The sequence below is a fragment of the Chrysoperla carnea genome, chromosome 5, assembly GCF_905475395.1.
Source record: "Chrysoperla carnea chromosome 5, inChrCarn1.1, whole genome shotgun sequence".
NCBI classification, from domain to species: Eukaryota; Metazoa; Arthropoda; class Insecta; order Neuroptera; family Chrysopidae; genus Chrysoperla; species Chrysoperla carnea.
This window is the reverse complement of record NC_058341.1, coordinates 51,689,250-51,705,048: the sequence shown is the minus strand read 5'-3', so window position 1 is coordinate 51,705,048 and position 15,799 is coordinate 51,689,250. Positions and strand designations below refer to the sequence as shown.

Genomic DNA, 15,799 nt, shown 5'->3' with positions numbered 1-15,799 from the left:
ATTAAGTTAAAATAAAAAAGAAAATTTGACTGTATATGAAAATTTAGCTGTACATACAGATATGGCTTATATTTTCTCAGAAAATTTTATTAATTTACATTTCATTTTTGTTTCAGATTAGTTTTTCTTTATTTTCTTCAAGCATGTGCATGAAAAAAGGTTGAAGTTTCTCTACACGGTTTTGAATTATTTTAAAATGTGAATAAAAGAAAAGGTCTTGGTTTTTTTTGGTTGGAGTTTACTACCAGTGACATCGACATCAACAGGAAAATTTAAACGGTAAGTTCACTTGTTAATATTTTTTTTAAAGCGTAGTATTATTACCATTTTTATAACTCAAATATTTTATAAATGGAATTTTTATGTATATAAAGCGTTATAATTTAGTTTCATTTTTATATAAAAAAATATAGCTATAACATTTTCATCCCACATTTTACCAAACCCTAAGAAATAAAAATTTCCATTTCTTATTGTGTTGAAATGTTGAAAGTCTAGGAGCTATTGAAGTATTTGACAATATCTTCTGATGTTTATTTACTTCTTCCTCTTCTACTATAGCCCGGGATTGCTCTCTTAGGCTGGAAAATTGTTAATTGAGCGGCAATCTTAAAATTACTTAATGTTTTTTGAGGACGATACTCAGATAAGAATAATGGGATAAAAAATTCCAAAATAATTTTTTACAAAACTTGAACTAACGAGATGGCCGGTGCTCGAAATTTTCAATGCGTCTGATGGCAAACAAATGGCTTTTGAATAGTTTTTAAAATTAATTTTTGCATTTTAACTTGGCCAACAGTTTTATGTTTGTCAAAAGGGGATCGTACTAAATTTTTTTTACCACTTCATATAAAGAATTCCCACTTCACTAATAGAAAAGTGAAGTTGGTTTTTAAAAATCTTTACTAGTATGCAAGATATGAAAGTTTAAAATTCCTAATTAAACAAAGAAGATACCCCAGTGAGGTCATAGTGGGTGTCGCCATAGAGATTAAATGTAAAACATTGTTTTGCTAAAAAGAGATGGGCAACATTTGAATGTAATCTTGATTTCTTATAACTTCTTCGTTTTTTAATCAATTTTAATTTCACTTTCAAATTTTGTCAAGGTATCACGTCTAGTTTTACATTTTTATGGGTAATATGATCAATTCGACATCAGGATTATCCCTTTTTGATAATGTTCTAGGTCTCCCTTAAAAGTGCCCGAATATCCAGTATGAAAATTTTTGCTAAGGAAAAAATAGTTCGACAAGACCTTGATATCTCAAAATTTCAACGTTCTAAAATGACTATGCCAACTATACCTGGCTCTAGACATATGATGTTTTTTTAACAGAAATTTATGACGTTAGAGGTTCCATTCAATAAGTACGTTTGTATTTGAGATTTGAAAAAGGTTTTAGAGAAAAAAATTTCTATATTTCAATCATAATTTTTATCATTTACTGACATTTACCAACCGTTTTGATTTGATATTCATTTCAATAGTTTTTGCACTCAATGTTTAAAATGCCTTTGATGAATTATCAATACCCTGATTTATTGACATTTTTATAATACCGGATGTAGGTAACTAGAAAGATCGTAACATTATAACTGTAACATTGTATTTTTACATAAAATAAAATCAAGTAGGTTGTCTAAGGAAAATTTTGAATTTTTTTAACTATACCAAAATCAATTAGCCATTTTCTTTTGAAGATTAAAAATATCCGTTAGATTGCAAAGCCTTCTCCGTTTGCGTATGACAGAATTTAAAATCCTCTTCAAGACTAAATCAACATTAAATATATTGACTTAAATATATTGAGATAATTGAATGTATTTTTGTAGATTCCCAAAGATCGTAAAAAAAGCAGACATGAGTTGAAGAGGACCCCAACCCCCCTAATTCTGCCATCTAGATAATGTTTTTTCAATCATCAGAGGAAAAAGGCAAATTAAAATTACGTAGAATCATATCTAATCACTTTTTTCAGTTAGAAAGTTTATGTAAGCCAAACTTTTTTCCAAAACCAAATAGATTTGGTAGAAATTCAATCAATACAAACTTCTGCATATCATGGATTTGTGTACAAAATAAAAACGAATCTTGTGCGTTGGGTGGTATTTTCATTTAATTAGAAATGTAAAAGACAGAAAAAAAAATTTATTGAATAAAAGTCATCTACTTACCTGTTTGTGTAAATATTTCTTTGAAAAATGGTAGGTATTTGCCTCTTAAAAACAGAAGATTGTTTTTTAGATGTCAAGGAGTGAAAGACTCTCTTTAGGAGATTTATTTTTGATAAAAGATGATTATATAAAGAATGACTTATATGGTTGAACTATATTAGAAAGTTATTTTCATTCAGCTGAAATATTTTTTATTTTTTTACTTGTTGATAAAATCTTATTTATTCAGTTAATGCTATCTTTAATTCAATTTTCGTATGCAATAAGGAAGAAAGCATTTTCAAAATATTTAATATTCGTAGAAGAAAGTAAATTTCTTTTATATCCATTTTATAAATCCCAAAGAAAGTTTGGGAAAATTCCTTTCATGCCAAGAAAACATTATGTAGAAAATTTATTTCATTATTAAAAAAGTAAGTACCTACACGGAAAGTATTTGAAGATACATCAAAAAAAATTTCTCTTATTCATTTTGATTTCATCAAATTTTTAAAAATAGAAAAATTACTTTTAACTTTTAACTAGGAAAAGCATACCAATTTTTTTCTTCCAATGCCTGTCAGTTCATTTTTAAAAGTTATTAAATTTGAAAAGTAATTGAAGCATTCATCACCAGGTCAAAGAATTTTTTCTACACTTTCTTTAAAAATATTTCATATTCTTCTTATAATAAATGTTACATTTTATACAGGAAAAAAGAGAAAAGTTTTTACTAACTGTAGTTTGGCGGCTAGCGAACGTATAAAAATCTACTAACGTCCCCAGGTAAGTTTACAGAGAGACTTATGATGTGGCTATAAAAAAAAAGAAACATTCAGGCTCAGACCGTACGAAAAAGACTATTTGTGGTTTAAAAAATTTGTGTGCCACTGCAAGCGTTCACTTCGAGGTACTAATCTCTTATGTACTAATTTCACATATAACAGGAATGGGGGAGTGCTACAATAATCCTGTTAATTTCCCCAATTTTCTTTAATCACACTCAGGTAAAGTGGAATAATAAAAAGTACCTGGGAGCGAATAATGAAAATTGGGAAAATTAACACGATTTTCAAAGTACTCACAGCAGGCAGGATATGAATACCTATAACATATCCAAATTTCATATATAATGGCAGTGCTTACTTGGAAAATGGCTTTTCTTTATAAACTTTTTTTCCACCAATACTTAAGCCTTACTTAAATATTCCATGAATATTTAAGAGGATTCTTAAAAAAAATACCTATAAAGTTTCACGCCAATCAAAAATTTTTTTTACATTACATCCTTATAGAGCAACTTTTACGACTTCGATGTCCATCATGCAATGAAACACTTAGGAAGTAAGGTGAGATTGGGGTTTTGATTGCTTCCTTCAGATATTTTTGGCGTGTACCTATACTTGAAGACGGTACTCCGCGAGAGTGTGGATGAGAGGTAAAAAGTATTGACTCTTTATTCATCATCGAATAGTGTCATTTTCTCAAGCTTTTCTTTTCTTGCTTCCACTCCTACAATCAAAATTCGTCATCACGTCAGAAACATTGGGAAACATCAGTAATGTGTTTACTGATGATGCTTTAAAGACGACCGGATTGAAGTGCATTTTCAACCACACTAGCCTTCAGACTATTTAAGATATATTTGAGTTGATAAAGGTAGGAGTGAAATTAAATTATAGCATGAAAATGGTTTGATTTATTCAAGGATGTGGTACCGTAATAAATTTGGATAATAATATGTTTTGATTTCAAATTGTTGTTTTTACACGCTGGCTGAATTTATTGTAAAAGATCTACGTTCGTTTTTCATACATGGAAGTTTAATTTTCCTGTACATCTAATGGTTTTGTAACCTAATGAGATTTTTGGAGGGCTGATATATTCATCGTTTTATTATGCTATTGTTCAAAATATTTCCACCCTATTTATTGTTATCATTAATATAAAAAAAAATGTTTTCGTTTTTCCTTCGTTAAGGAATACTGCTTTCTAGTCAGAGCTCAGTAAAAACAAGTGAAAACAAACAATTGACTAAGTTATTTGTTAAAATACCATGTTTAGACAGTGTTGATTACTCTGTCTCATTGCACATACATACATATCACACATATATAACTGACATTCCCATATAATACATACTATACAATTTGCACATAATTTGCGCCCTCACGGGTAAACAGTGATGTTTACAAAAAAATGTTTCAATCGAAAGTTGTTTATTTTTTTTATAAGGAACATTTCTTACATTTAAACTTTTGTTTTATCTGTAATAGTTGACAATTGACTTATGTTGCTCATTTACGAACTCGACCTCACTTTTTACGTCCTAAGCAGGCTATAAAAATTTCAGCTTGATATTTCTTTTCGTTTTTTGAGTTATGGTGATGACAGACGTGCAGACGACAGACAGGCAGGCAAACAGACAACCAAAAATGGATTAATTAGGTGATTTTATGAATAACACCTATACCAAAATTTTGTTCATAGCATAAATATTTTTAAGCGTTACAAACTTGGGACTAAAATTAGTATACCTTGGTGTATTTCAAATACATGGTATAAAAAGTACCAGTTGCAATAAATTATGTTCTTAATATGATAGCAAGTAAATCTCCGTATTCCAAAAAAAAAAATTTACTTCCAATACAATTTTTAAAAATTCAAAAAATTATTATCTTGAATTAAATATAGAGATTGTTGCCTTAAGAAATAATATTTTATTTTATAAGAACATCAACCGCGGTTATTTCAATCCGGTAATTTTTGTTTACTGCGTGAAATGGCGGGCGGTTTTCTTTTCGACTATATAATATTTTTTGATTTTTTTTCGAAATTGTTGTTTTTCTTTTTAAATAAATTTGGATTTTACGCTGATATCAATTAGTTTTGAATGGATAAGAAAGTAAATAATAATTAATTGGAAAAATACTAATTGAAATTGGTAATATTTACTTATTGACTCGCCACTATTTGGCTGACAACGAACTTTTGAACAGATAAAAAAACTTTTAACAAAAAGAAAATCGACTTCAAAAGAAAAACTTTTCCAAAACAAATGAATATGCAGATAAATATAAAAAGTAATAAAATAACGTTAATATAATGTAGTTAAAATTATTGTTATTTTTGGAGTGTCAGCCAAGGAAACAACTCTGACAGAACAGTTTGGTACATTAGCTTGGCTGACACCGACTCCAAAAATAACAATAATTTTAACTACATTATATTATCGTTATTTTTTTACTTTTTAGTGCATATTAATTTGTTTTGGAAATGTTTTTCTTTTGAAGTTGGTTTTCTTTTTGCTAAAAGTTCTTTTTATTTTGTAATTTTTAGTGAATCTGAAGTACATTAACTAATTTGTCACTTAAAAAAGAACCATCGAAATCGGTTGGCGTGATATTGAGTTATTTGTCCTCTTGCCGTGCATACTTAATGCAAATTTAAGACTTCTATGATTTTCTCATGGATGCCGTTGTCAGAACTGGACCAAAATAAAATGAGACCACACGGCAAGCACGAGCTTTCAAATAGATAAAGAATCATCAAAATCGGTTCACCCAGTCAAGAGGTCTGAGGTAACACTCATAAAAATACAGTCGAATTGATAATCTCCTCCTTTTTTGTTTGAAGTCGGTTAAAAATAACTTCATAATGCACCTTTGAACTTAGCAATTAGAATAATTACAGGTTCTTGAGCTTTTAAAAATTGTAAAAAAGAAAGAAACTAAATCAAAAATTTTATGTAACAGTAGTATAAGACGTCTATAAATCGAAAAAAAAAAATTAGTTAGGTTAGCTAATGCCCAAAAGTAAAATTATATGTCTTTTCAAACAGATAAAATGATTAATTTGAAAAACACCATATTACGTGAATAAAAACTGTTAATATTTCTTGATATTTCCAAATACGAAGTATTTTAAATCGAGTAAGGAACATAAGTGGAAACAAAAAACGGTTTTTTCTCTATAATGATTATAACTTGGCGATAAAAATATAAGATATAATAAAATTTACCACATAAAAGTTTTGTATTAATAATGTTGAGGGTTTTTTGATTTACGAAAAGTATCACCTTCATCACTTGTGATACTTGAGGATAAAATCTCATCAGGATAATTCATAAAATGATAAATGAATTTGTATATTATTTTTTACAGTACATATCCTACGAAGCATGAATATACTGGGTGTTCATATGAAAATTGGGCAAGAAATTAGTTAGATGAAGAAATCGTAAAAAGTTAATGAAAATCTCGAAGCGAAAATTTTTATTGGACAGAACTTTTAGGAGGCACATTGGACAAGACTTGTGCTTTATTGACAAATACTATAAATAGAATACATATTTTTATGAAAGTGATGATGAAGAGCCATATCGTTTACAGGATTTTGGCGACCATTTGTTTCCAACAATAAGAGGCTTCAAGAGCGCATATTTGTGGTTGCGAATAAGGTGAACAAAGTTTTCGATATTACATTTTTAGATAGTATTTTACGCGACGGGAAACTTTCAGTCCATTTTTTAAACAGCCCATTTCATATTTATCTCTGAAAACATCATGGTTCGAAAGCCAGAAGCTTTTTTATATTTGTATATATAACAATTAATATATATAACAGATAAGGCCACACATGCGATTTGAATGCTTTAAGCCGGCTTTTAAAATTAAGTTTTGGATTCGATAAGAATGGTTTTAATGTTTGAAAATTACTTTTATTCATTACGATGCTTTTATTGATTTCAATCAACTGATCATTTGATTGCATTTGGATGTATGCATTTTGTGCATTATTTTATCCATTTGTTAGAACGTTTGATTTTCACATGTTGAATTTATAACAGGCTGTACTGTCTCATATCTGTGGGAATATCATGCAGACAGACCAAAACGGACATGCAGACAGACCACTTACGGAAGTGACGTTATATAGGAAGAGTTGAAGATCTTTTTCACTCGAAGTTATTAGTATTTTGCTCTGCATAGGTACTTAAGACAGTTAACTTCTCCGTAAACTTTTAAACCGACGTTCCAATTTCCTTAAGACTTCTTTAGGCGAAAAAACACAACCCTGCCTATCTTTTTTCTATATAGTTATTTGTTGCGTAGTTCTATAATAAAAAGAAACTTCGAGAGTGTCATTCCAATATTGGGTTTTTATTATGTTTAATAATTTTTGATCAATAACTATCTTTCCGAGAATATCGGAAAGTTTATTATGCAGCTCATTACCGAATGCTTTTTTTAATTTTCAATGCACCTTTATACACTTTTCTAGAAATAGAAACAAAAAAGATCCTCTCGTGTTCCATTGCCTTTTCTGAAGCCCATTTAAGTTTCATGAATTTCGAGTATTGGCTTTTTTATTCGTTTTAAAACTATTCTGAGAAATACCTTTGTAATGTGGCTCATGAGACTTGTTGTACGAAAATTAGAGCAATCGTTTGCATTTACCTTTATTGGGTATTAAATTAGTGTGGACTTGCAAAGTATAAAATGTAATCAATCGCTTCATAAAATTCGTTCAAAACATCAAAAGTCTCTTTACATTAAGACTGTTCAGAAGTTCCGCAAAAATTGTATCTAACCCGCTTGCCTTTAGATTTTTTGTTTAGCCCATTATACTTCTGCCATTAGCACACAATTGTTGTATCCTATTGTATTCTATATTTGAAATTAGTCGAAAAAAAATTAAAGCTGCCATATTTGAATATGTAGCCTTTTATTTATAAGAATATTTTATAAAATACAATCACATAGAATTAAGGATTGCTGAAATGGCTATTTCCAATTCTGGGGAAAATGGGAATATAATATATTCATCGTCACAAAATTTGCACCGTTTTTACCATTCTAATTAATATTACTATAACAGTACATACATATAGCTAAATCACTTAGAATGGTAAAACCTGTGCAAAGTTTGTGACGCAGAGTATACATACGTCTAGAAACTGGTCAAAATAGATTAAGGGTGCTTTAAGTATTTTTTCACTCTCGAATTTAATACATTTCGTTTTCCAAATTTAAGTCAAATTTCAAATGTCACTTTAAATATATATCTGCATTTAATTGTGAAAAGAGGCAAGTTAATATCAAAGTGAATTTACAAAATTTAAAAAACCTCCGACAAATTTTTCGGGTGCTGAACCTTAAACTTGTATTTAAAATATATCTGAGAACACTCTTCAATAAATTGCCTTTTTCATTAAAGCCTTTTCCAAACTGAGCTGATTTAGAATAACCAATTTTTAAATTTTTCGGGTAAGGATCCCTTTTCAAACAAAACCAAAAATTCAAAATCGGTTCATCAGTTTAGGCGCTACGACGCCACAGACAGACAGACAGACAGCCATACACACATAGCAGTCAAACTTATAACACCCCCGTTTTTTAGTTAGGTGGTTAAAAATTGCACAATATTGATTCGTAAGTGATAGTGATTTCATGACCCAACATGCATGGTAAAGTAAAACTTGATATAAAATACCGAGCATTCAAAAATGTTCTTTCTCAAGCCTTTATTTATGAAATATTTTTGTATTATTTTGCCGTACATCCTGTAAATAAAATTCCCTTAATGAAGAATCCTTCAGGATGTGGACAGAGAAATCAAAACAATGAGATAAATGTTGTGATAATATTGTTCTAATATACGTATAATAAATTAAAGGATTTCAAAGAATACATAGAAAGGATATGTTTGATAGGATTAAAAGGCTTTAGTTCCATTATTAACACAAAAACGAGTATAGACACATACTTATAATATGTGATCATGCTATGTTTATTATTTCTTTGCGAGAGAAAATAACCCATTGGAAAATCAACTGTATAATTTAATTATTGAACAATTACGTATTTAAGAATGAATTAGGTTTTGAGACGAAGTAAGCCGAACAGATTGTAAAATATTGGCAGCTACTATGAGTTTGAAAACGAAATAAAAAGACGCATTTCTCTAGCAAAAATAACTTTCAACAAATTAAAACGAATTTTATGTAATAAAGTGATTAGTTTTACAATCGTGTAAAACTAATCGTGTGTGGCCAGTGTTAACTTTTGGTTGTGAAAATTGGACAATTAATAAAAACTTGTGGAAATCCTTGGAAGCCTGTGAAAAATGGTATTGGCGTAGAATATTGAAAAGAAAATGTACTACACCTCGAATGATAAAGTGTGGAGAAAGGTTGAACTGAAAAAACAAGTATTAAATAGTGTTCACAAAAGACAGCTGGAATTTTTGGTACATATAATTAGGAAAGGGAAATTTGAATTTGTAACATTTTCGGGAAAGGTAGAAGGGTGTAAAAAACGAGGTAGAGGACGATTAAGATACCTGGATAGCTTGCCATGTGAAAACGTAAACGCCAATCAAATAATTCATCTGGCATAAGATCGAGCTAAATGGAAGAGCATGTTGGTCAACGTATGTAATGTACAAATATAACACTTCCTATTATTAGTTTTCCAATGACTTCTTTATACGTAGAATATTTCTTATTTGATTGAAATTTTTCGTTTTTTGTTTTGTGGCATTCAAATTGTGTAACCATAAACCCAACTGTGAGCATCCAATTGCTGTGTCAACCACAATAATCGGATAGTCGGTATATTATTTTTCTCATTGTCTTACAATAAAACCAGTTTGTTAAGTCATTAAATTACTCCTTGACATAGTTTTAATCGTGAACTCCACTTATTCACAATACTTACCATAATGATTACATATTGCTTTCCATAGAAGAACTTAAAGAAAAAAATTTCCTAAATTCACAGTTTGTGAAACACATTCATTATCTAGTCTTTCTAAATATTTATTTTTATAGAGAAAGTTCCTTACCCCTAGAAAAAATAAATCAACAAAGAGACAACTTTCCCCTACATAGAACAGGCAACATAATTATTTACTATAATATGTAGTGTACAATCATGCTTTTTATCTGTGCATGAGATATGTGTGAAAAAGAATTTCAAATTATATATTTATAGTAGAAAAGACTAATGAAAAGGATTTCAAATATGTTTTTCTTTTTATACCATGCTATATGAAATATACATAGTATATTAAGTTTAGTCCCAAGTTTGTAACGCTTAAAAATAATGATGCTAGGAAAAAAATTTTGTCATAGGTGTTCATAGAATCACCTAATTAATCCATTTCCGGTTGTCCGTCCGTCCGTCCGTCCGTCCGTCCGTCCGTCCGTCCGTCTGTGGACACGATAACTCAAAAACGAAAAAAGATATCGAGCTGAAATTTTTACAGCGTACTCAGGACGTAAAAAGTGAGGTCAAGTTCGTAAATGAGCATCATAGGTCAATTGGGTCTTGGGTCCGTAGGACCCATCTTATGAACCGTTGGAGATAGAACAAAAGTTTAAATGTAAAAAATGTTCCTTATCAAAAATTAAACAACTTTTGTTTGAAACATTTTTTCGTAAACATCACTGTTTACCCGTGAGGTCACCAATTAGGCGGAAATTTTATAATATGTGTACAAACTATACACTAAATGTCGGTCGGTAATGCAGAAACCTATAAAGTCATTTACATATGTACTATACTTTATTAGTTATGTATGTGTTACATGTTTGTATGTGTTATGTGATAAAGAAATCAACACTGACTATGCATGGTATTTCAACAATTAACTCAGTCAATTGTTTGTTTTCACTTGTTTCGTGTATAGAAATGTGATAATTTGTTTTTCATTTAATGAAATTTTAAAGACTAAAAAATGAATTAAAAATAGTCTGAGAGTTATAGGAGCTAAAATATTCTCGGAAAATCGTAAAAAAGAATAAGCGAACATTAAGGATTTTAAGCTCTTGAACTTAGATTGCATACAATAATCATATCATTCTTATTTACTGTGTAAGAGTTAAAGCTTTGAGTAATTGTGGTTAAATAGTATTTAAACAAGTTAAAACAATCAAGGTAAATTGAACGGCTTGTCGAGAAGAACGGTAAATTGTCGAGAAATGATTATTAAGAGAAGTAAGTTGCAAACGTATGGCTTACATTTTGCAATTTAGCTAGAAACAAGTGAAAACAAACAATTAACTGAGTAAATGAAATACCATGAATAGACACTGTTGATTACGTAATTGTTTCTTTTTTTACGTCATGTATGTAAATAAAGATAGCCACTCTTACACAGAAAGTTATAAGAGTATCTTTCTTCCCACTTCTTCAGTGGATATAGTATATGCTATAACAAACAAACACATATATAATATATGTAACGTATAAATTAAAAATATATACAATACCTACATACCTACTAACTATAAGTATAATATTTCTAACCTAAATTGCGCCCTCACGGATTAACAGTGATGTTTACGAAAAAATATTTTAAACAAAAGTTGTTTATTTTTATATAAGGAACTTTTTTTATTCTATACTTTTGTTTTATCTCTAATGGTTTACAAGATGACCCATTTTACCAATATTGCTTATTTACGCATTTGGCCTCATTTTCTAAGTCCTTAGCAGACACATACAGAGGGACAGACAGGCGGGCAGCCGGAAATGGCTTAGGTGATTTTATGAACACCTTTACCAAATTTTTCTTCTCAGCATATAATCATGTACACACAATTAGCTTCGTTCTACGAATAGAAATGCGCTTATAACGCTAAATATAATAGAAAATTTCCTTAGAAAAAAATAAAAAAAGGACGGTTCAACTTTAAGACTCTAGTGCAGGTAAAAATTTCCCAATCCTTCTGAAAGGGAATTCCTCGGCTATGAAAATAAAAGGAAAAAGTTGTTTTATGCTACCTTGAAGCATCCTTTCAAATTGATATCCATACTAAAATCACTGTTCTCATAACTCCAAATCACTGTTCTTATTACTCCTGTTCAACACTTTCGTGGAGTATCCTCGCCAATTGCACTCGCTTAAGTTAACCGAAGTGGAACTCTCACTACCATTCTCTTGCCTTGCTTCGCAAGTATCTCATTGCTATGGCTTACATCGAAGAACTGCTGCAGTAGCTTTCTATGCAGATAGCTAGTGTCATTATCTTTTTGTTTATTGCAATAAAAAAATATGAATATCTAATTAATAGCAATAATTATTATGCTTATTGAAAAAACCTTTATTAAGAAATTAACCGTTATCAATAACACGAACATTTGTGCAACAATGCCGTATCAAAGCCACAACAAGTAATTACGAGAATTTGGAGATGAAGTTGACTATATTCATCTGCGTATATCGTGTTGTCTTTGTCTTTGTTTAGAAAATACCGCTTTTTTTTAGCAAAGTCGGAGAAAGAGAGTGTCAAGGATCATATTCAGAATCTCGTGTCTTGCCTGATGACGTGATACTTCGCGAGAGTGTAAAGGAAGCTTTACTATGAACTTTTTTACATAACATATAAGAATTATTTTTCAATATATAGATTCTTTCATAATAGTTTTCGCTGCCAACTGCAGCAATGTTATATTATTGCATTTTTCACATTTTTAAGTATAATAATAAGGAACAAATTGTTTGCTATAACAAAAGTTAGAAAGTCGTTAACACCGTATGTATAATATGGCGTCTGCTCCAAATACTTCATTGTGTTTTTTTCTACATATATGTGCATAGTTATATGATAGAGAACTACAAATATAAAAATGTAAAAAAAAAATTAACTGCAATTATTTTGAAAATATATGTTCTTCTATTTTACGATAAAATCGACAAGGAAAGTACAAGTTGATTGATATAAGGTAAATCACTGAAATACCAGATACTCTTCGTTAGTAGCTTCTTGTAAATTTTTCAACTGGGCCAAAATGACTAGAAAATTTTTGGCTTGGCATCTATTTCACGGCATAATCTCTGTATTAATATTATAAAGATTTTTTAAATTGGAAATACAACATAATTCAATATCAATGTCGTTATGGTGTCAACCAAATGCAATTCGAAACAATTGGACATTGTTATTTGATTTTGGTCAGTAAAGTACATACCGACTATACTTAGTGTAGTCCCAAGATTATTTCGATTAGAAATTTGTTGCTACAAACAAAATTTTGGCATAAGTGTTCATAAAATCATCTAATTCGCCCAGTTTACATATCTAGCTGAATGGGAATATCAATTGGGTGATTGGATTAATTGGGTAATCTTGGAAATCGTAACAGAGAACACAAGTTTAAATGTTACAAATGTTCCTAAATAGAAAAATAAACAACTGTCGATTAAACCAATTTTTCGTAAATATAAGTATGTTCCCATCAAACTCGTACGTTAGCATTACCGAGGGCTAAAACGGTCAATTTTCTGAACAAAAATTTTTGATTTATAATTTGTTCCAAAACATTTAGAAGAAAATTAATCAAATGATTTGTAGAAAAATAAATGAAACAGAAGGTTGCCGTTTACTACTTTTAAAGGTTTTTTTTTTAAACTTTCTAATTTATAAAAAATAATGCATTGATATTCAACACTGTCTATACATAGTATTTCAACATGTGAATTAATCAATTGTTTATTTCCAATTAAAAAACTCAATAACATGTAGCCCATTCCATGTGACAAAGTGATCCGCGGATCTTCGGAACAACAAGATAGATACCTACGTGATAACTTGTTTATGCATTATCTCCTAAAATCCATAGGGATATTTCTTTAAACGGGGTCCTGAAAACTTAGAACCGCGTGGCAACACTACAATCAATGGCTTTCTGATATTCTTGTTACTAGAATAAGAAGATAATGGAAATACGAAATCGTATATTTTCCAAAAATAATTCAACATCAGATGACCTCAAAAACAAAAAAAAAAAAATAGCTTGTCTGATAACGGACAGTAATCATCAATTGAAATTAATCAGATAATTAATCGCAAAAAAATGACACAGAAAAATTATTATATATATGAAATATACATAGTATATTAAGTTTAGTCCAAAGTTTGTAACGCCTAAAAATATTCATGCTACGAAAAAAATTTTGGTATAGGTGTTCATAGAATCACCCAATTAATCCATTTCCGGTTGTCCGTCCGTCCGTCCGTGGACACGATAACTCAAAAACGAAAAGAGATATCAAGATGAAATTTTTATAGCGTACTCAGGACCTAAAAATTGAGGTCAAGTTCGTAAATGAGCAATATGGGTCAATTGGGTCTTGGGTCCGTAGGACCCATTTTGTAAACCGTTAGAGATAGAACAAAAGTTTAAATGTAAAAAATGTTCTTTATAAAAAAATAAACAACTTTTGTTTGAAAATTTTGTTTGTAAACTTCACTGTTTACCCACGAGGGCGCTTATTAGGTGCAAATTTTATAATATGCATTAATGTGGGAATATCAGTGTGTGTTTAAAAGCTATATTTAAAAGCGGATATCTTTTTTTATTAACGTGACGTCGAAAAACAAACGATTGCTTCATCAACACTGTCCAGACATGGTATTTCAACAATTAACTCAGTCAATTGTTTGTTTTCACTTGTTTTAAATAATTTTAAATTTTAAAGTTATTTTGCTTGTGTGTGATATACTGTGTTGATATACAAAGTTTTGATTATAATGTTTTCATGTATAATAAGCTAGTATTCAATCATTCTGTAATAGATAAGAAATAATTATCTATTTCAATAATATATTCTATGTGGTTATTAAAGTAACAGCGATAATTATCCCTAACAACTCTAGTAGCGCTAAAAACTATTGTTTTAAAATGTAACAAAAAAAAAAAAAACTTTAATTCGTACCTACCATTCAAATGGTAAATATATTCGTACATATAACGTTCTAGATACTTTGCGTGATCATTTGCATTTATGTATTTAATATATTTGTTTATTCATTTTAATAACACATTTTGTTTGCTAGAAAATAATGAGATACAAAGTTTAAAACTTTATATAAAACTAAAAAGTTAATGTGTCATATGAGATTACATACATTTTTGTCACAAATAGTTAAAAATTATTATAAACAAGTGAAAACAAACAATTGACTGAGTTAATTGTTGAAATACCATGTAAAGATTATGTTGATTACGCTGTCACATTATACATACACACATGTTACACATGTATAACTGATATTCCCATAATAAATCTTAATATATATATTTCTTGTGTGCGTGTGTATGTAATTGAACTCCTCCTAGACGGCTGGGCCGATTTTGATGAAATTTTTTGTGTGTGTTCGTGGAGATTCGAGAATGGTTTAGATTTACAATTTGGTCCAGTACAACTGTTTTTGAGGGCTCCGTACCAAAAAAATGAAATTTCATTAAATGGTGGGAGCGCATATAAATCATATCACATTATGTATACTATGTGTACTATGTATTTTTAATAGTATTCAGGTATTGTCAATATGCATTTATTAGAGCCATATGCGAGCGCAGCGAGCTCTACTATCAAAGGTCAGGCCAAAGGTCGAAGGTCAGGACACTCCAATAAATAGGAGTTAAATTGGGGTTTAGCGGGATGGGTTTAGCGGACAGGCTAAACGTAGTATAGGTATTCATGAATTGGAGTTACGTTTTTACGGGACAACGTCCGTCGGGCCTTGCGGGTTATGTTACGAAAAAATGTTCCAAAAAAAGTTGTTTATTTTTTTCATTAAAACTTTTGCTCTATCTCTAACGGTTTACAAGATAAGGTCTACGA

General features: G+C 29.8%; 1 protein-coding gene across 3 annotated transcripts in view; it reads left to right on the top strand.

The window, feature by feature from the left end:
• The first annotated feature begins 233 nt into the window (after positions 1–233).
• The window catches only part of LOC123300471 (synaptotagmin-7), a 979,245-nt gene continuing 963,679 nt past the window's right edge, over positions 234–15,799 (top strand). For all 3 annotated transcript variants that reach the window (XM_044883050.1, XM_044883051.1, XM_044883049.1), the window contains exon 1: positions 234–279. The gene's annotated coding sequence lies outside the window, so the exon portion shown is untranslated. The remainder of the gene's footprint in view (positions 280–15,799) is intronic.